Genomic DNA, 23,024 nt, shown 5'->3' on the forward strand with positions numbered 1-23,024 from the left:
TTCTCCTTTCAGCCCCCATATGCTGCCAACTTTTCCATGCTTCCTTCTTTACTTCCCACCCACAAACCAATCTACCTTTTATCTGCCTCTCATCTTCAACTATATTTATTACTTATTTATTTAAATTTATTTATTGATACATGTATTACATTTATTTCTTTATTTACGTCATATTTCTCCCCAATGGGGACTTATATCTCTCTGAAGCAGCTTATATCATCCTCCTCTCCTCCATCTTATCCTCACAATAGCCCTGTCAGATAGGTTGGATTGGGAATGTCTGAAAAACTGTAAGCACTACACCACACTAGCTTTCATAGGGAGGAACAGTAGCATGCAGCCAGGCATGGGTGAATCATGCAAGTCAGGTGGTAACATGTCAGTTGGTGGTTGCTGCTGGGTCTGGCCTCAATGAGACTTCCCTCAAAGGCAAAGCAGCCCTGGAAAGTGTCCTACCCCTCCTGACGCCTTTTACTCACAGAAATCAAGGTTTCAACTGGCAATGCTGTTGTGGTTTCCTAGAGTCTAGCAATGGCCCTAAAGCTCCAGGAGCTGATTCTGTAATTCGGGAAGTTTTATACCACCACCACCACCCATGTAATTTTTTAAAAAAAGATTTCGGAGTCCTGTCTCTGGATTCGTGTAACCACAGGTTTGACCACATTGAGAATTAGATTGCTAGATTTTCTGAAAATGTGGAGTGAAATTGATAGTGTTGCAAACAAAGAAAGGGAAATATGAGGATATGGACAAAATGGAAAATGATGGCAGAGACTTTTGGCAAAGATCTGGCAAAGTGACATTTGGTTTGACATGCTAGAAATTTTTATAAAATAAAAAAACCACCTAACCTGGCTGTACAGACTTTGAGAGGAAACTGACAGATACAGATTTAAGCAGATAGAGGTCTGAGGCTGAGGGTGAAACTGACAAAATGTATAAGATAGACAACAGACCATATAGAAGAAGGAAACATCAGAGAAAGACCTTGCAACACTGTAAAATAAAAAAGATGGAAACACATAGTGTATCTAGGGGGAAACAAGAAAATGAGATACTGATGGAAAGCTCTAGATAAAATGCCCGAGGGCTTTTCCACACTAAGTATTTTCATCAGTTTTGGCCCTATGCAGCTTTGATTTGTCCCCTGATTTCCACACACATTTTTTGCCTTGAAGTTTCACTTTGGGTCCCCTCCCCCATTTTTTCCCAGTTCTTCTGAGATCGTTTTTACCCTGATCTTTTTTTGAAGCCGGATCTGCGTCACCTTTGTTCCTTGTGTGGAATATTTCAGTTTCATTGTTCTTCTGACTCCAACCCACTTTATGATGATTTGTTGTTCATCATAGTCAAACTACTTCATCCTCCATCTGCCTTCTTTCCCTCTCCTGATTTTTTAATCTTTTTTTTAATCCTCAGTTTCATAAAATTATAATGACCTAATGTTGTAATAATAGATGCAGCATTTCTATGAATTCCCAGCTTTCATTTTAAAAGAAAAGTCTCTAGCCCCTTCCCTTGCAGAGATAAGGAAAAAGGCATATCTCTGCAATGTGAGGGGCTAGAGACTTACTTTTTATTTAATGAAAGCTGGGGAGTGAAAGAATCTGCTGCATCTATTATTGCAATGTTAGGTTGCTATAACATTATGAAATTGATGATGTTTAAAAAAAAATGGTTATGTCCTGTGGGGGCAGCCTAAGCATGCACTAAACATAAAAAAGGCAAGGGGTGCTCTGATGCCACCAATAATGCCACCTTTAACACTGCACTCTTACTCAAAAATCCTGATTATTTATGGGACAGGAGGAAGAAATAAACTGACTCCACAACTGTTAAAATGCAGAAGGAGGCAGACATGTGAAAAACTGTACCCAAACTGATTCCAGTGTTTGTGGATCAACTGCTAAGAAAAACAGGAGTAAGTTGACTATGCAGAAACATCCTGAGTTAGGAGAATAGGAATTAACAGTTGAAAATAAATTTTAGAAAGTTAATTAAGAAAAGAAGGATCTGAATACAAAAGTACATATAGAAACTCTATGGTGGAAAAAGAGCAGGGGTGGAGAGTGCCACAACCCAGGGCATTTTAAAATTACTGAACCCGTGAGGGGGTCACACGTTTGCCATCATGTTTAGTTTGGCTGTCTGTGAGGTTAAAAGGAAAAGTTGGCTACAGCAATGCAATTGTTCCAGAGAAGAAATAGTTTATATAGTATAGCCAGTGACTGAAAGATCTGGGTATGTTCCACTGAGAAATGCCCACACAGTAAAAGAAATGCTGTCAAAAAAAGAATGTTGACAGGAGTGTCTACTTTCCAAGAAATGAAAAACAAGCAATCTACAAAGTGTATAGAATAAACTCAGTGACAGCAACAATTGCATGGATCAATATTTGTTTAAAAACAACCCAGAAGGAGTTTAAGAAAGTGTAAAAGAGGATTCACTTACCCTCTCAAAAAAGGTGGGAGTACAATACACAGGAAACACATTGATGATGGAAAGTTAAATTCAAGATAGGTTAGTAAGTATTCCTAATATGTATAGTTCAGATTGACATAAACAAAATACAGACAGAAAGAAAATGTCTTGCCCAAGATAAACACAAATATTGAAAGTCTGTTACTTAGGGTAACTAAAGGAATTTAAAGATAATTAACAGCCCCATCGTGGGGGTGGGGGCTGAAATCACTCAGGGAGCTGACTAAGGGTTACACCAGTATATCCTTGATTTATGTTGGTGTAACCCCCCCACACACGATGGTACCCGGCTGTAGCAGGGGATGGGTTGATGGCCCCCAGAGCAGTTTCTCTGGTCCTGCAAGCTGTCTTCCACTCTGGGGGGCATCATCCCAGAACCAGAGCATGACTCTTGAAGTCCACCCTGCTTTCTCCTTACATCTTTGTAATGCAGTAATGTGTTTCAATAGAGCAGCCTCTAGTTGATGGACATTTGTCTCTCTCATCACATCCATTGGGCCTTCCAGCCTCTCCCATGCTTTCCAGTGGACATTCCTGTCATACATTATACAACCTGCCCCTGCTTGCCTCTAAGGAGCTGCTTCTCCAAGACTTGGGGGGCTGATCTTGAGTGTTGCGGGCTACAGGTGAGGCCCATCCTGGGTCCCACCATCTTTCTGGTCTTTAAGGAGGGGGTACATGTTTCTTGGAATGGCAGTGGCAGTGGAAAGGAGTTTGCAAGCATATGTGGTGCTTCCACTGCCAATCTGGCCCTTGTCAGGAAAGGGGGGGTAGGCAAGTTGGTGGTCAGGTGCTCTGTCTGCACCTTGAGTGTCCCCCTGCCCATGGGGCAGGGCTTCTCTTGGGGCAGGATTCTCTGTTGGGGTGCAGAAAACCTGATCACAGGGATTTCCCTGTCAGTCCACAGACTGGATATGCCTATCCCTGCCCCTCCCTGTCAACTGCAGCCACCCTGAAATTAGTCCAAATCCAAAGTGGGATCCCACAACTAGGAGAAATGTAAAGAACAATTATAACTGGTAATAAAGCATGTCAAATTTTATAAATTGATAAGTGCAAAGTGCTAAGTACTGTTTCATATAAATACAATATAAATACAATTCTACACAATAACTATCTAAAAGTCCTACAAACATCCCCAGTCCATAACAAATATAGTTAAACAGACGACTAACAAAGTCTTTTCATGGTTGTGTGAAAAATCAGACCGAGAGTTTGTTGTAGATTCTTTCTTTCTCTCTATAGATGTGTAGGGACGAGTTGTTCCTGAAGGAAACAAATAATACAGTAGGTAAGTATCCACAAAATTACATTAACCGTTTATTTTTCTTTTATTGTAGGTGGAGCCAGAACCAGGGGGGGAAAACCCATCATAATCCCAACAAGGGGCCGGCTTGAACCCCTTGTTTCATTAGGACAATTTAGGGGACAACAAATCAGGGGGCATTAATCTAATCCACCATGCATCAGTAATGAAACGGCTGCTATAATAAACTTTTAATATCAAAAACAGAGTCTCTGCATTGTATATTCATAGACGAAGACTTATTGTTATGGCCCAAGACCAGCAAAAAGTACAATAAAAGTACTGAATAATGAGTAAAAGCAATACAATTATTAAATAGAATACTATCTAAAATTGCACATAAGAGTTTAAACTTCTAAGATCTAAAAGTTAATATTAAGATCAAATGACTCTATCTGTGCTTCTTTGTCTCTTCTTTAATTCAGTAAGCCAACCAACCAAATTTGGCGACCATCCTAGTCAGCTTTTGATTATCACCTGTGAGCATAATTGACAGAGGTATCATTCTGCTGCAATCTGGATAGGAATTGACAATAGGCATAACCAGAGTTTCCCTAATATTTTGGTATAGGCTGCATTCAAAAATAACATGTTTTAATGTTTCATCAGCTTCCATCCTGCACATGCAGCCTTTCTTCAAAGATCTAGTAAATAATAATAATAATAAATCTGGCCTCTAATATAGCTGAAGGTGGGGCATTATACCTTAAAAGAGTAAAAATTCTCCTATGGTTACTGTTATCTAAAAATTTAATATAAGATTTCAAAGTTAAGTGTAGTTAAGTGATGTAAGTGTAGTTACATCAAATACAGGGTTCCTAATCCTACTCATATCCATCTGCCATTCAACATCCATTATTCTTTGTTTTATCATAGTTCTAGCCTGAGCATAACACAAAGCCGGTATATACTGCTTAAAGAGACCATAATAGTTCAATTTGACCTCTATCTTCTTCTGCCATGGGGAAACAAAATTATCTTGCATCATAGTATGAGTAAAACTGCATCATCTGCATAAAGTAATAGGGGAATATGTCTATCAGCAAGCTTCAGGGGGTGAAAAATCAAGATTATACAAACACTGGGCCATATCGTTCATATACTATTAAATAAAAGTGGTGCCAAAAGTGGTGTAAAATCCTTGTTTTACTCCTCTGTCTGTTCTAACCATCTTTCTTAGGTGACAGTTTGGATTGCATCATACCCTTATAGAAGTATTTTTATGCAGAGCTTTCAATAAGAACAACAAACGCCTATCTATTGTAGTAGATTTCAACTTACCCCATAGAATAGTTCTCGAAATAGAATCAAACACAGATTTAAAGTCTATAAAAGCTGCATATAAAGAGGTTAGGGAGTAGAGGTGGGCACGATCCAAAAAAAATTACCAATCAAGCTGATCTTGGATCCGCGCTGGCGACAAACCCAAATCACCGATCCACACCGATCAACTCCCGTTTCTGATCTGTGGATCGGATCAGGGAGGCCAAAGCGGAGGGGCGCCCCGCTGTTCCCAGCTATGTGGGAAGGTGGGTGGTGGCGGCAACCGCCGGGCCCGGTGGGCACGGGGAGGCGGCAACAAGCTGCCTCCCCACAGGGAGGGGATGTTCACACACACACGCACACACACACACACACACACACACTTAGAGTGGGGGGGGGAAATGTTTTTAACCCATTCCTGCCTCTCCAAATAGAGAGACACCCCATCAACATGTTTCAGCCAGCTTTTTAAAAAAAGCAGGGACAGAATCCTCCATTCCTCCCCACCCAATTTTAAAAGCAAGCAGCCAGTCTTCCAAAAGCATATTTTAAACACACACAGAGAGCTGTGAATGAGGTTTTCCCACAAAACACAGTGTTTTAAAAGCAGGTTAAAAACAGAGAGTGACAGACAGAAAAACAGCCATTCCTTCTACAAAGCCCCGTTTTTTTAAAAAAGCAAAAAACATTTGGAGTGCCCATGGCTACAGAACACCGCCTTCCCCCCTCCCTCCCCTCTCTTCTCCAAAATGGTGATGCATTGCTGGCTGCTCCGTGGTTGGAAGGAAGCCCTGCTGATCAAGGAAAGCTGGGCTTCCATTTGGGTTTCCAGGGCGACAGAAGGAGGGCAAACACAGCTCAGGCATTCCCCTGGCCCCATTGCCCCGGGAATAGATTACTGGCGCCTGATTGTCTGCATCCCCGATCAGCTCCCAATGGTCCGAATCAAGCCCTGATGAAGCACCCCCCTCGAACGCTGGATCGGTCACCGTGGACGGCACCAATCCGCTGGGTCCAGATCACACGAACACCATTATCGTGGGTATTTTTCTATCGTAATGCTGATCGTGCCCATCTCTATTAGGGAGTTCGAGGAGTATTTTGAGATTAAATGGTCCAGAATGACACATTGATCTAAACACAACCGTCCCTCTCTAAAACCTGCTTGCTCCTGTCCCAAAAAACCTTTCTGGCCCATCCAGTCTTTTAACTTCCATTGTAGATGTATCGAATAGAGCTTACTTATTATATTTAAAAGACTGATTGGCCTATAATTAGTGGGATCCTCCCTGTTACCTTTCCTGTAAATAGGCACAATTATTGCCACCCCCCAGTCCTTAGGTAGTCTACTTGTTCTATCTATAGTTGTAAATAAAGAAGTAAGAACCGGAATCCACCATTCAAGGTTCCTCTTAATCAGATCTGCAGGTATAAGATCAGCACCAGGGGCTTTATTAACTCTCAAAGTCTGAATAAGGTGCTAAATTTCTTGAGGATGCACAGGGGGCGAAGAAGGTAAGTTATCAATATCCAGATTCTCCATTACAGCCTCATCATGACCTTGATAATAAAAATGCTCAAAATAATTTTCCCAGGTTTCAGGGAGAATTATATTACTGCACACTGGGGGAGATTTAATGTTACAATTAGAGACCATACGCCAAAATAAACTGGGATTTTTATCTACAATTGCTTGACTAAGCTAATCCCATACAAGGGCTATGGCTTCTTTCTTTTTCCGTCGTATCAAGTCTTTATATTGATTTTTTAAATTTTTCATCTCCTTTAAACTATCTTCATCATCCTCACACCTATATTTGATATACATATAATTAAGAGTATTTTTCATAATTCTGCATTCCTTATCAAACCAAGACTTCGAATTCTTATTATTATTTGGTCTATTTTGTTTAGAACAAGGTTTACCCATAACCTTTTGTAATTCCTTAATAATCTGAGCATAGGCATCCAAATGTAATTTCTCATGGTCCTCACTTCCCAGCTTAGTTAGCAGATGATCAAGGACACCCGAACTCAAAAAATTTTCAATTACTTTCTGCCTCCTTTCATTCCATGGCACCCTATAGTATTCATTTGCTTTCACATTTTCTTCCAAATGTAAATCCACAATTCGAAAGTCAAAATTCGGCATCTCACATCTCAGTATAATAGGTAAATGATCACTGTCCAGATAAGAAGAAACTTCAAATAGTTCAACCAATCCTAGCATATTACCTGAGACAATTATATACAAAATCATTATTTGGGCCTATCCTCGCATTAAAATCTCTGCTAATTATCAGATATGCAGTTGGGTTCTCACTAATTAATTTCCAAATATACATTTCAAGATCTGCCCAGTCTATTTCTTTCTGAGGAGGACAGTAAACATTAATAACTATACATAATAACTGAGAATACATCAACACTAATGCCGTGGCCAAACGCTCAAAAGAAGCCAGTTGTTTAACCCTTACATTCATAGCAGTTAAGATTAGGATACCCAGACCCCCTTTTGCTCTCCCCCTTTTAAAGAGCAGTGCCTGAAGATCATACGTTTTATATCCATTTAACAGAATGAGCAAACCCCCGCCAATCTCTTTTTAAAAAACTTTTAATTTTGTAATTTTTTCCAAACTTTTCTAAAACTTTAGTTAACAACATATAACATGAACAAGATACAAAAGCTTAACAATTCTTGGAAGTAAAGATAGTTTCATAGACTAGAAGATTACTGATAATAACATTATGTGAAGTACAGTAAATATACATGTTCAAGTTGTAGCAAAAAGATTGAATGTATAAGGGTCCGTATTAGGTAACTGATTGACGTCGTGCACATAGTTTAGGAATGGAAACCATTGTTCAAAAAACGTTGGTTGATGTTGTGGATTTCTATAGAATGAAGATGATCAGCTATTTTTTCCATGGTTCCCCACAGTTTCCCATTCCACTGTGCTATGCTTGGCATAGCACTGTGCTGTACTATGCTTGGCAATCTCTCTTGTTTCCAAGTTGATGCTAACAGCATTTTAGCTGCAGCAAGCAGCATGAATATTAAATTTTTCCTGATTCTTGGTACTGTTGGATCTTCCCACAAGCCCATCATCCTCTTTCACATTTTACCTAAATAATATTTACTAAATTTCTTTTGTTTCCATGGCAGCATATACAAAATCTCAACCTGGACATTAAGTATACTGTTTTTGAATACAGAAGACTTTTTCATCAAATGATCTTACAACCTGAAGAACAATCTGTGACCATTGACTAGTAACTTGAGAGAGAAAAGTTATTTTAACACTGTTTTAGCAATATTTATGGATGATAACAATAAGAGTAATAACACTGATAGATCAGACCAGTTCTTCCTCTCCCAATGAACAGCCAATGGAGCTGACAGAATGTTGGAGCTACTGGCAGTTGAGATCCGTTAGAATGGTTACAGGGAAGAGATGGCTGCTGAATGACACAGCAGGAATAGTTAACAGCTGGTAGCTATTATATTGTAACCCTACACTATTATGAAAGTTTGGGATTAAAAGTTCATATGTTAGGAACAATGCATCCCTGCATCTGACCCACTCACTCACTCCTCTTCTGTTAAACTTGTAAATAAAAATTTGCTGTCTTTTTCCTGGCTGGCTGTATGGGAAATAAATACTCCAACAGGCCTGGGAATTTAGTTGGGTGAGGAGTGGTGAATTTAGGAAACTGGCTGATTGTCTGGTGGAGTCTCTGAGAAGAAGAGAGAGGAAATCCTGTGTGTATTTTGGCTCTCCATCTGGTAAATAGGAACGGGATCCATACTATGGTAACATCAAGACTTGACTATTGTAATGCACTATACATAGGTCTCCTGTCTAAGCAAACTAGAAGACTCCAGTTGATACAAAACACTGCGGATCAGCTGTTATTAGAAGTGACCAGGAGCATGAATATCACTCCCATCCTGTAGTCACTTTATTGCCTACTTATCAGTTCCTGTGTTCAGTTCAAGGTATTAGCTATTACATACTAGGCTCTTCACTGCCTTGGTCCAGCATACCTATGGGACTGCCTCTCTCCCTATGTCCCTTCACAGCAGCTTCCTGCAGGTGTCATCTTGCATATGGGCAAAATCAACAGCTGCCCGCACACATGCATTCTCTGTAGTGGCTCCTACCCTATGGAATGACCTACTTGAGGAAATCAGGAGAGCCCCCACTCTCCTGGTCTTCTGCAAAACATGCATAACTGAATTATTCAAAAGGACTTTTTTACACAGATAGGAAGGCTGTATAGGAGGGACATAATCTCAAACATGTTCTTTGTAATAAGTTTGTTGTAGTGGTTAAGTGTGGCAGGACTTTAATCTGGAGAATTGGGTTTGATTTCCCACTCCTCTACTTGAAGCCAGCTGGGTGACCTTGGGTCAGTCACAGTTCTCTCAGAGCTTCTCAGCCCCACCCACCTTACAGGGTGATTGTTACGAGGCTAATAATAACACACTTTGTAAACCATTCTGAGTAGGCGTTAAATTGTCCTGAAGGGCAGTATATAAATCAAATGTTATTATTATTATTATATTATTATAGTTAGGGACCATAGACTTCACCACTATGTTGCCTTACGCAACATAGCTCTGTGTTGTAGTTTTATGTTGTCTAATGTCAGTCCTAGAATTGTTTATGCTCTGTTTCAGCATTTCTTCAACTCTGTATATGATTCAGAAAAAATTCCATGAGGTTACATCAAGAAACAAAGGAAATGTAAAGTGTTATAATGCTCCATGAGTTGGAGAAACTTGACAATTTTTGAACTACTGGATAATGCAGCACCAGTACCTAAAAGTATTGCTATATGTGTTGCATAGGGGTCCATAGAATCAATATGGTGATCCATTATCAATGTATTGGCCTCTCTTTTTAAATTTTTTTTATTGATTTCAAAAAGAATACATACATATACACATAGACATCACATCAGGGGATATCAAACACAACCTCATAAAAATCAAAGGTGATAATAACAACAAACTATATATTATATTCATTTTTCATCTCTACAGTTCCTTCCTCTTTACGTCTTGTTTTCCTTATTCAAAACCTAGTTTTCCTGTAAGGCTACCCTGCTTGATTCTAGTAAGTATTCACTCCTATCTTCATATCCTGTACTTAATTTCTTGTTCCATATTTTGATTTAATCCATCTATAAAGGGGTGTCCATCTTTTCTGCAGATCACCCCTACTTTGTTCTTTTATCAGATCTGTTAAGACATCCATTTCTGCTGTTTCTAAGATGTTGGCAGGTAATTTCCACACTGTGACACTGAGAGATCTCTGTCTTTTGGTGCTACACCTCTGAAGATGCCAGCCACAGCTGCTGGCGAAACGTCGGGAACTACAATGCCAAGACCATGGCTATACAGCCCGGAAAATCCACAACAACCATCGTTCTCCGGCTGTGAAAGCCTTCGACAATATATTCTTCAAAGGTTTTATAATATTCGGCGGGGATTCCATCCAGGCCTGGTGTTTTCCCTCTATTTTGATTCATAATTGCCTCTGTTATTTCCCTTATAGTAATTTGCTGATTTAATGTTATCTTCTGTTCTTCCGTTAGTTTTATAGTCAAGGTTGATTTCAGATATTGTCTCTGCTTTTCTAAGGATATTTCCACTTTTTGATACAGATCCAGAGGAGTTAGCCGTGTTAGTCTGTAGTAGCAAAATCAAAAAGAGTCCAGTAGCACCTTAAAGGTGCTACTGGACTCTTTTTGACTTTTTGATACAGTTTTTTACAAAAGTTTTCTAGTATCTTTTTTAGACTTTCTCATATTTCTCAGATCCTTCTTCATCTCTTAGTACATTTATAATTCTTTTCTCTGTTTCTTTTCTCAGTTTATATGCTAGCCATCTCCCTGGCTTAGTTGCATTTTCAAAAAAGTTTTGTTTTGCAAACTTAATTTTTTTTTTGCTATATCTTCCATCAAGAGATCATTGATTTGATGTTGCAATACTTTTATTTTTGTTTTCAGTTCTTGGATTGTAGGATTTCTCTTTAAATCTTCTTTGTTTCTCTTTAGAGTATTTGTCAATTCTTGGTATTTCCATAGCTTTTCCTTTTTTTGTTGTGCAGCAAATTTAATTGCTAGCCCTTTAAAATAGGCCTTACTTGCATCCCAGACTGTTGAAATCACAGTTTCTGGCTACATATTCTGCTTAAAAAATAGTTCCATCTTTTTTTGTTTCTTCCACAAACTTCTCATTTTTCAAATACAATGTATTTAATCACCACCTAGGTTTTTTTTTGGAGATCTGCCATTGTCAAGAGTATTGGGTTGTGATCTGCAAAAGTTCTCGGTAGTATCTCTACCTCCCTCACATCTTTCATCAAGCTTGCAGAGATCCAACACATGTCTATTCTTGATTCATGCCTCTGCAAATAAAATGTGTAGTCTCTTGTTGTTCTCCAGGCATCAACTAGACTATATTCTTCTACCATTTGTAGAAATTTTTTTGGCAATTGTATTGCGGGCTTTTTTATTGTTTTTGATAGTTTCTTATCAATTTCCCTGTCAAACACCGCATTATAATCTCCCACCCAACAATATTCTGTTTATTCATAATTTTTTATTATCTGTTGCATTGTTCTGAAGAAACCTTCTTGATGTTCATTAGGAGCGTATAGGTTTATCAACAGTGTTTTCTTTCCTTCTTTTTGGATTTCTGTTAACAAAAGTCTACCATCCTCTGAGGCATATATTAACTTTGGATTATATTCTTCTTTAATATATGTTACAAAACCTCTCTTTTTCTTCTTCCGGTCCGATGCTGCAAAGGTTTTCCCCAGTTTCTTACATTCCAAAAACTTCTGATCATCCTTTCTAATATGTGTCTCTTGGAGGCAGATTATATCTACCTTTAATTTTTTAATTTGTGCAAACATTCCCTTTCTCTGCAGGCATCTGGATCAGGGCGGGTCAGCGCTGCTGGTGTTGCTAGCCCTCTCAGCAGCGTTCAACATGGTTGATCATGAATTGTTAACCCACCACCTTGCCGATGCGGGGATTCAAGGGACTGCCTTGCAGTGGCTTGTCTCTTTTCTCCACGGTCGGGGACAGAGAATGGCACTGGGGGAGAGGTTATCAGCACGTCAATCCTTGGTGTACAGCATCCCCCAGGGGGCGTTACTCTCCCCATTGTTGTTTAATCTCTACATGCACCCTCTCACCCAGCTGGCATGGAGTTTCAGACTGGGTTGCCATAAATATGTGGATGACACCCAGTTGTATCTGTTGATGGACGGCCAGCCTGGTTCTGCTCCCGAGGCCCTAAGTAGAGCATTGGGGTCTGTGTCTGGATGGGTGAAGCAGAGCAGACTGAAATTGAACCCTACAAAGATGGAGGTCCTGTACCTGGGCCATGGGGGGATAGATATGGGGATTCAGCTCCCGACCTTTGAGGAGGAACCACTTGTGCCTGTTTCATTGGTCAGGAGCCTTGATGTGACACTGTACTCCTCCTTGTCAATGGAGGCCCAGGTCAAGGCAGCTGCCAGAATTGCCTTTTTCTATCTTCAGCAGGCCAGGCAGCTTGCCCCCTATCTCTCAACTCATGACCTAACGACAGTGATCCATGCAAAGGTCACCTCCAGATTAGATTACTGTAACTCACTCTATGCAAGGCTTCCCTTGGGCCTGACCTGGAAACTGCAGCGGGTCCAAAATGCTGCTGCTCGTGTCCTGACAGGAATTTCATTCAGGGCACATGTGACTCCAACTTGGCAGCAGCTGCATTGGCTCCCCGTGGTATTCCGGATCAGGTTCAAGGTTCTGACCTATAAAGCCCTAAACGGACTGGGACCAGCATACCTGAGGGACCACCTCTCCCCATATGTACCTCGGAGAGCTCTTAGATCTGCAAGTAAACACCTACTGGTGGTCCCTGGTCCCAGGGAGTCTCGGCTGGCCTCAACCAGGACCAGGGCATTTTTTGTCCTGGCCCCAACCTGATGGAACTCTCTATCAGAAGACACTCAGGCCCGCCAAGATCTTGTATCTTTTTGGTGGGCCTATAAGACAGAGATGTTCCGCCAGGCATATGGTTGAGGCCAGCACTGGATCCATCTAATTAGCCTCCCTGCTGGTCTCCTGCCAGTGGGGGGGAAGCATATGGTCCATCTGCCTCTCCATGCTTGAGGAGTTAGAAGTTCACCAACCCACACCTCCACCCTTGGCCTATTCCAGATGGCCCCCCGCCTCGCGAAACGTCACGCGTCGTCGAGCAGAAAACACGATATTTCGCATTTTCTGCGCGACGACGCGCAACGTTTCGCGAGGCGGGGGGCCGTCTGGAATCGGCCCTTTTCTTCCCTTGTGTATGGTGGGCAGGGAAAGGGGGAAGGGGGCACTACCTGGAATGTTGAAATCCATGTTGGTACTGAGTTGTATTTTACTGGTTTTATTTGTTGTAATTTATCTATGATTGTAACCCGCCCTGAGCCTGCTTGCGGGGAGGGCGGGCTAGAAATCCAATCAATCTTTTTTGTGGTGAATTTAAACCATTAATATTAATAGAGAGGATCTTAACCTGTTTCTTATCCATTTTGCAGATCTAATTTATTACTATTTATTTACTTTTTCTTCTTCTGTCCTTTCGATTTCAGTGGGGGTGGTTTGGCTCCTTCCGATTCAGTTTCTGATTCTCTTGAGCTTTCTCATAGGTTCTGTTCTCTTACATCCTTTGTTCTTATTTTTTTCTTCCCTTCTTTTTGAGGTTCTTTCCCTGTTTGTCTAAAAAGTCTTCCGCTTTGGGTATAGAATCAATCTTAAATCTCTGACCCTTATATGTGAAGAGCAACCCCTCCGGTATCAGCCATCTGTAAGTAATGGAATTGTAATTCAGGAGTGAAGAGAGAAAGAAATAGTCTCTTCTTTTTTGTCTCATTCTCCATGGTACCTCTTTAAGTATCTGCACTTCATTCCCTTTTATATTCGGAGTTTTATCTCCCATTACTCTCAAAATTGTATCCCTTACCATTCTTTTTGTACATCTTATCTACTTTAGTAATAGCTTGTGTTAAATTTGTCATTTCTTGTTTATTTTCTGCCAATTGTTTCTGAAAGTCATCCATTTTCCCCTTGAAGTCCTTATATGCTCTGACATTTGTGTTATACTGTTCTGGATCTGTGCCGTGCTTGTGGTATACAAGCTCTATAAGTTTTGTTGATCTTTTATAGCCTCTTGTGACAACATTGTTCCTACAGATTTTGGCTAGCCTGGAGAGGAATTTAATTTTGTAGATTTACTCATTCTAGACCTTGTTCTTGTTGGTTTATAATCTAGTTTAAAACTATTTAGTATTGTTTCTATATCACTCTCTATTAATAACTGTTTATAGCTTTAAATTTCACTCCCTCCGGAGTCAAATTGCTCTATACAGGATTTACTCTATATAATTTAAACCAGCAGCTTACAATCACAAACAGAAAATACTATTCTAAATTTCTTCCTATTTACCACTATTTATGTCTTCCTATTTACCACTATTTATGTCTTAACACCCACTCAATATTTATATCTTAACACACACTCTTCTTCTAGAGTTAGATTGCCTCAACCCCCCCTTCTTTTGCTTCCATTTCTTCACAAAGGAAGGGGGACATCCCGCCGACACATGCACTCCATCTTCACTTAGTCTTTAAGACAAATTAACTTGCTATCTTTGAGAGGTGAGGGGGACGTCCAGCCCATACCTCACCTCTTTAATCCACCTCATCAGCTCTGTCTTAACACACACTCTTCTTCTAAAGTCAAATTGCAACCCCCCTGTTATGACCCTTACTTCTCTTGGGTAGATTTTGCTTTTAATCTTTCCTTTACACCCTCTTGGTAGATTGCTGCCTCCAGGAATATTATATTCCAAGGTTTTTATTTGTTTTCCCTTTAGTAACATGCCTAAGCTTCAGGCTCCTTCGTGGTTCTATGTGGCCCTGAGGATAGGAATGGGATATAGCAATGACAGCTACTCTAGGATATAACAAAAACAAAATAGACTTTTATTTTTTTCAAGAAGCGTATCAGTATAATAAAAGTAGTTCTCGGTTCTTAAAGTTACTTCATTTAAATTCATTCACACAGATCTCTTCTAAGGCTTCACATAGTTAGCCTCTTTCTCTGATTTAATATTTCTCACAGACGTGCTTAAAGTTACTCAGGCAGCACACAGCTAGCCTGCTTTCTTCTGACTCAATGTCTCTCTCAGAACTGCTTACATTTATTCAGGCTGCACACAGCTTGTCTGCTTTCTCTTGACTGAAACTTTGCTCTCCACTCTCAGTCTAAACTGCATTCACTCTGCCCACACTCTCAGTCATCAACCAATCATATCACTCACTCATCCTTCCCTTTCACCCCCACTCTTCACCTATCTCACACCAAGCATTTAAAGACACATGCACCCATTTACTTAAAATCATTACACCTCCCTTCTTTCACTTCTGTTTCTTCAAGAGGGAAGGGGGATGTTCAGCCCACTTCTTCCTTCTCTGCTCCATTTAGTGAGTTCTGTCTTCACTTAGTCTTAAAGGCATACCAACAATTTTCAAGGTAAGAGGTATTTCTTACTTCCCTCTAGCCGGGTGTTTTACTTACTTCAAGAGGTGATGGGGACATCCAGTCCACACCTCGCCTCTTTAACCCACCTCGTCTGCTCTGTCTTTTGCCTTCTGGAGATTTTCCCAGCTCCCATCTCTTCAAAAAGAAAGGGGGGCCGCCTAATCCACTTGCCTCCTTCTCCACACCACTTAGCGTACTCTGTCTTCACTCAGTCACTCAATAGCAATTTGCTTCCATTTCCATAGCTATATTTCCTAGGAGGTTGGTTCCCTTTCCTCCTGCCAATATTGAGCTATACATACACACCATCTCTTTGGGAGAGGGAGGGAAATCCAACCCACCCATCTCTCTCCCTACTCCAAGCGTTTATTTTTTCTCTTGTAATGCCATCCGCTCTCTTTTCCCGTATACTTACAGTTTATTTCTCACTGTTTCCTCCTAGTTGTTTGTAGAGATACCCTTCTTTCTTTCTTTTTTGCTGTTCACCCCTGCCAGCATTCACAGCTTGCTGCCAAAGAAATGGCGCCCACAGCAGTCCATGCTTCAGGGCTAATTCCTGATGTCCCAGCTACCGGTCATCATCCAGAGTGATTCCTCCATATAGCCCCTGCTTCAGAGACCCCTCTCCATGGGCCCCCCTAGACTTGAGTATCCCAAGCCCCTGGATTACCAGGTTTAGCTCTCCTTCAGGAGCAGAGCTCCGTGAAGGCACCAACCTTCGCCACGAAGGAACCAGGAACCAATGTATTGGCCTTCTCAAAGGGTGGTTCAAAACAGAGATGGAACAAACTTCATGGTAAACATATTCAACAGACAAGAGCACCATTTTCAACACCTATGATCATTGACTGACTGATTGGTTTACTCACTCTTTAAAGTGGATGTTGTGTTATATACAGCAATGATAGCCCTGTGGGAAGGGGAAACTAGGACTCCCAACTGTACAAGAATGTGCATGTCTGAAATGCTGCTGATTGCAGTGCAAAATTGCTGCTTGGATATATGAAAAGTAGCCCTCCTCCTCCACAGGCTTCAGCTCCTCATGAACAGCCAAACTGCTTACTGACTAACCAGTTCCCTGACTGGTGAGCAGAATGAGCACCTAATCAGCAAGTGTTCAAGCATTCCTGATTTAGAATGGCATCACAGCATTTAGTTGTACAGACTAAGAGAGAAATATACTTACATAGCTGCAGTTTGTGCTTTATGGTTGGACAGTTAGTAAAACTTTTAATTCTTTATAACAACGACAACATTTGATTTACATACCACCCTTCAGGAAAACTTTACACCCACTCAGAGTGATTTACAAAGTACGTTATTATTATCCCCACAACAATCACCGTGTGAGGTGGGTGGGGCTCAGAGAGGTCTGGAAGAGCTGTGACTGACCCGCAGTCACCCAGCTGGTTTCCAGTGGAGGAATGGAGAATCAAACCCAGTTCTCCAGATTAGTGTCCTGCTGCTCTTAACCACCACACCAAACTGGCTTTCCCAATACAGCAGTAGACTAGCTGTAGCTAACCCCTGCAGGTTTGAAAATTTAATAGCACTTCATATACTTTTTTAAAAGGGCAGCAACTTTCACCAATTCCTCCTATCCACAGCAGCCCACACCCCACCCTCAATATTTTGCTACTGGGCATCAGGAGACTTAGAAAGTCAAAGGGGCAAAGTGGAGGTCTGCAGCGGGAGAGGAGAATCAGTGGAAATCATACCTTCCCCTTCCAAAAAGTTGTACCCTTTTATTTTTGGAGTGTGTGGCTGGATACAGGGCTCTATTTCCATTGCCCAGAAGGAGAGAGACTGGTTCACATTTTAAAAAATAAACTCACTTTCATGTGGAAAGTGATGTTGATTTGTCAGATGTTCTCTCAAGAATAAGGTCCATTTTTGTAGTTGTATACACTAATTGAAGGAGCAATATTTATAAAAGTTACAAATAACCTGTATATCATAAAATCTTTTTTTAATGACTACTCAGCTACCTATTTTTGGTCTAGAAGACAGGGTGAAATTATGTAAAATATCATACAACTTCTTAAATTTCAGCAAAACTCCAAGATCCAGAAGAAAATCTACCCTTCACAAATTTATTTATTTACTTTATTTATATTCCACCTTTGTGGCCAAGACTCAAGATGTATTACACGATATAAAACAGTGCAACCAGATATCACAAGACAGCCAATAAACAAACTGGGCTTGCATCAGAGAATTTGAAAACAATGGAAACCACAGACTATTTAAGTCAATGTATACCATAAGCAATACAAAAGGTAGATTGCAATGCGTAAGACAATGCAGTAAAGGCAAGTGGCACCTACAAGAATCATCACAGTGCAGTGCAATCCAGTTCCATTATAAGGTGCCCTCCTGGACTGTTCCATTTTATTACAGCTCTAATCTCTCATTAGAAATGCTCTTCTGAATGTTTTGTACATTCTGTAGAATGATAGAAGTGGCGGGCAGGAGGGATGTTTCTGAATCATGATCTTGGTGGTAGTATTAATCCAAAAGTATGAATGTGCATTAAGAAAGTCTCAACAAGTTCTGAAGATGTGTTATCTGGATATATTCATAATGAAAAATGTAAGAAGAGGAGAATAACACAGGAAGAAGTACAAGGGAAATTTTTTAAAATTCTTACCTTCCTCCAAGGAGCTCAGACTGTGGTACTTTCTGCTTCTATTTTATTCTCAGAACAATTCTGAGTATTAGGCTAGGCTGAGAGAGAGTAGCTGTGGCCCAGATTTACTCAGTGAGCTTCTCAGAAGTGTGGGGATTTTATCCAGGACCTCCACTGCCCTAGTTCAACCCTCAAAACATGACACATTCTTTATGAGGATAATACATATGAAGCTCCTCATGACTTGTTTTAAAACCTATATAAGCAATGTCACTCTGAAATAGCTGCATAAATGCATTTATAAGGGTGTTACTGTGGATATTTAGCAACAGTGGAGAACACATTCCATTGTTATGACCTATGGAACACTGTCCACCATTATTAACCTATGGAGTCCCACAGGGTTTGATCTTATTCTCCATTTTATTTATAATTTACATGAAGCCACCAGAAGAGGTCATCAGGAGGTTGGTGCTGTAGTGTCACCAATATGTGGTTGACACCAAATTCTACCTTTCTTTTTCATCTAATTTCAAGGATATTGTTGATGTTCTGAACTGATGCTTGGAGTCAGTAATAAGCTAGATCAGTGTTTCTCAACCTTTCTCGACCATGGCCCCCTTCCGACCTTGTTTCTTTCCTGTGGCCCCCCTGTCCTACCGGTATAAAGGTAGCTATTTTATATGCCAATAAAGGTGTTGTACTTGAAGGTAGCTATTTCAATGTCTTGTTTGTAAATAGCCAAGGAACAAATAAGCATAAACAGCCACACACAATGCACACATGCAGTTCTTATTGGGAAACTGAAATTTACAAATTTACAAAAAAATACCCCACAAAAAGGGAATACAACACGGCTAATAAACAACAATGTTCACTTACAAGGGAGAACAAAGCCTCTACCACTGTTGCACAAGATTACAGCGATGCAAAAGTCCACAGTTGCAAAAGATGCATAGAAGTGCATAGAATGAAGAAAGTCATGTGTTAGGTTTTCAGTCCTCTTCAGTAAAACTTTTGCTTGTCACTCCTTTCCAAGGTATCAGACCAAGACCAATGTTTTCACATCACAGGGCAATAAATCAGCCCAAGAGAAAACTGCAGCACTACAAGGAGTTTATGGCTCTCAGTCGTAATCTGCCGTTTCAAAAAACATTCAAGAAAAAGTTTACATGTAAAGCAGTACCAATCTTTGTTCCGGTCTCTTGCTCACAGGCTGTCTAGCATTTGTTTGTAAATAGAACATGTTTTATTTATAATTTTTATAATTTATATACAAAACACAATTACGTATTTCTCGATCAATGTGACCCCTGTGCTTGATTAGCAGAAGCAAGCTTTTTTATATCTGGTTCTATTGCTGTGAGGGATAACCGAAGATCACCTCTGTCCATTATGTTAAGGCGATTCCGCATTAGGCTGAGTAAATAATTCACATGACTGAAACCTGATTCTACCAAGTGCGAAGTTGGAAATGCCATGAAAACCAATTTTGCTTTATCCCAAAGCTGTGGAAACTTTTTAGATATTGTAATCTTTATCCAAAAATGCTGTTTTTCTTGTTTGGAAGTTAATTTGGCTGCCATGTCACTCTGTAGCACTATGAGCACTTCTTGCAAAGAAACATCAACGTCAGCAGCATTCACAGCAAATGGATCAACTACCCAGGCCAGAATATCCATGTCCAGCAGATCACGAAAACGAACTTCCATATCATTATAAAGCTACTTCAAATGATTCACTTACACAATTATTCCATCATCTTTCAATCCATCACTAACTGCTGCCAAAGAGGAAAACTGTGCAAATTCTCGGCGTCCAACATTGGTGTCATACAGCTTGAGTTTTCCAAGAAACCCTGTAATAATCTCCTTGCTTGAAAAAAGGTCACAATTTCTGCCCTGTAGTTGTTTGTTTAACAAACTGAGCTTTTCGAAGACATCACTCAGGTAAAATATATTACATTTAGCAGAGGACATCTTTTCTTCCATTTCCTTGCCTCTGAAAACTGTCACAACTGAGTCCCACAAAGCAACAAAACGACAAAACAACAAAACAACCTTTGGACAGCCAACGGAATTCTGTATGCAATAATAAGCGTGTGAAGTCTTCGTTATTGTCCTCGCAAAGCTATCGAAACAAGCGGTCTGGAAGTGCATTTGATTTAATATAATTTACTGCTTTTATTACAATCTGTAGAAACTCATGCAAGCACCCTGCTACTCTTTTTGAAACCAAGTGTTGTCAGTGAACAACGCAGTGAAAACAGAATACTTCTGGCACAACACCTTTCAAATATGCATTCAATCCTCTGTATCTACCTGTCATAGAAGTGGCACCATCAGTAGCACAGGCCAGAATGCAAATAGCATTTCTTCTTTCAATTTGTCGTCATGCAAATATCTAACATAAGCCATCAGTATTGCTGTGTTAACTGGTAAACACAATTCATCCATTTGCAAAGCAAACTTCTGAACTTTTAACTGCGAAACTAGTTGGTTTTCAACATCTTCTGCCGTTTCATCAATACGCCTCGACACCGATGAATTGCTCAAAGGGATGGATTCGATAATTTCACAAGCGTCTTGGTTCATGACAGTTGAAATAACAACAGGCACTGCTGGCAAAATCAAGGATTCCCTCACAGTGTGTGGTTTTCCTTCCTTGGCTATCATTTTGGATATCTCATAAGATGCGATTAAACCTTTGTCTTTTAAAACCAATTTCTGAGCAAACATTTTCTTCAGTGTAAGTCTAGTTTCAAATTTATCTCGCAACGCTTGAAAATATTCCAGTGGTTTATCCTTCTTTTCTTTATGAGACGTTTACCTGGACGCATACTCTCATTGGAAAGTGCAGTCATACATATCCAACACATAGGTTTAGTGCAGTCTTGTGGTGACGGAATAAATCCGTAGCCAAGGTACTCGACTGAGTATTGTCAACATTTCTTTTTTGCAGAAGCAGCCATAGGGTTTCTAAAAATAAAAAAGTCGATACAGATGGGGACTAATTTTACATATGTTTACAACTACAAACTAATAAGGAAGATCACTTCTCAGAAATAAAACAGTGTCAGAAAATCTGAACAAACACAAATGAAAAATTATGTCTGATTCCAATAGTTCTTTACAATGAGAAGCAACTGAACATGGCAACCACAAAAGGAATGGCAACACAATGGCTAAAAATACCTGAAGATTTCATGCAGAACTCTTGCATGCAGCAACGTACCTCTTTTCACAGTAATACTTGTGTAACTCTAATTTAATTAAAAGAGGGGTACCAAAGAAAGCTTTTCTTTTCAGTTAAGAACTAAGGGAGTTCAAGTCTTTGACAATGTGATCCCACCTTGATTAACATGTAACAGTTCAGGCCTGCTGTGTTCAACAAGACCAGGGGCTCAGTCCTTTCTGGCTTCTGTAGTCCCTTGAAGGTGAACACACTTGCAGCTCTGCGCTGTCTTGGTCTGTCTGCTCCTCCTTTCAAGAGTTCCATGTAGCCCTGGCCTATGAATACATGCTTTTATAATAAAGCTGGAGGGCAGCTCAGGCCCTCCAATAACTCTCAGAAGATTCATATAACTTCCATTACAAACATTCACAACAACAATCAAAATACAAACTGATAGCCAATCAACGTATGGGAATTCTCATACCTAGAATATCAAATATGTACAGTCCTTCAGGCCTCCCAATAACTCTGGGGAAATTGCACTTTTTCTTCCTCATATGGAATACCCCTGCTCTTTAGTCCCCCCAGTGAACTCAGGGTTACACTTGCATGAAGAAACAGCACCCCACACACTGTCTTTTCTGTTTTCTTTTCTCTGCCACTTCTCACTTCCCTCTGTGGCCCCCTAGTCTCGTGCCGTGCCCCCCCCCATTTATGCAATTTTTACCTGCGACCCCCTTGGAATATCCTGGGGACCCCTGGGGGGCCATAGGGCCCCAGGTTGGGAACCACTGGGCTAGATGAAGGTGAACATGCTGAAGCTTAATCCTGATGAGGTTCAGTGGGTTAGCACAAAGGCTGACTAGTGATGTGAGGTCTCTCATGTCTTGGATGGGGTTACAGTCCCCTTGAAAAGTCAGGTTAATAGCTTAGGAGAACTGCTTAGAAAGTCAGGTGACTGCAGTGGCTTGGAACTCATTTGCCTAGCTTTAGCTAGAGTGTCTGCTGCAACCATTCCTGGTTGAGTCAGATCTAGCCACAGTGATCCATGTTTTAGTTACATCTCAGCTGGATTGTTGCAATGTGCTCCACCATTGAAGACAATTTGGAAACTGCAGCTAGTGCAGAATTCTGCAGCTAGATTGCTGGTTGGGGCCAGCCATAGGGATCATGTGATCTTGATATTACAACAATGACGCTGGCTCCTGAGCCTAATTCTTTTTTTTTTATAATTTTTTTTTATTTTTCATAACTACAAAACACTACACAGCACTACACAAGACTATCACAAGGAAAGGGGAGAGGGAAGGGACAAAGGGGGGTGGAAAAAGAAAAAAAGAAAAAAAGGGGGGGAATGAACTACAAACACTAAACACTACACTTCAATGTTTCCCTTCATACTGTCATAATACAAAAATAGCTCCATAGGATAATGATGGAGTGGTTAATCATACAGAGAATAAACATTTCAAATTCTGACTAAACTTTCCTTCCCCTTCTAGGTCCCGGATGCAGTTCTCTCTGTGCAACCGCTGTTGCGGTGCTCTCCTCCTCCTCCCCCCCCCCTCCGG

The 23,024-nt window shown here is 40.4% G+C and overlaps 1 long non-coding RNA gene across 2 annotated transcripts in view; it reads right to left on the reverse strand.

Moving 5' to 3' along the window:
• Nucleotides 1-3,552: 3,552 nt before the first annotated feature.
• LOC129334971 (uncharacterized) overlaps nucleotides 3,553-23,024 on the reverse strand; it is a 91,168-nt gene continuing 71,696 nt past the window's right edge. For both annotated transcript variants that reach the window (XR_008597552.1, XR_008597550.1), the window contains one exon: nucleotides 3,553-3,747. This is a non-coding gene — a long non-coding RNA (uncharacterized LOC129334971). The remainder of the gene's footprint in view (nucleotides 3,748-23,024) is intronic.

This window comes from Eublepharis macularius, chromosome 8 (genome assembly GCF_028583425.1).
Source record: "Eublepharis macularius isolate TG4126 chromosome 8, MPM_Emac_v1.0, whole genome shotgun sequence".
Taxonomy (NCBI): Eukaryota; Metazoa; Chordata; class Lepidosauria; order Squamata; family Eublepharidae; genus Eublepharis; species Eublepharis macularius.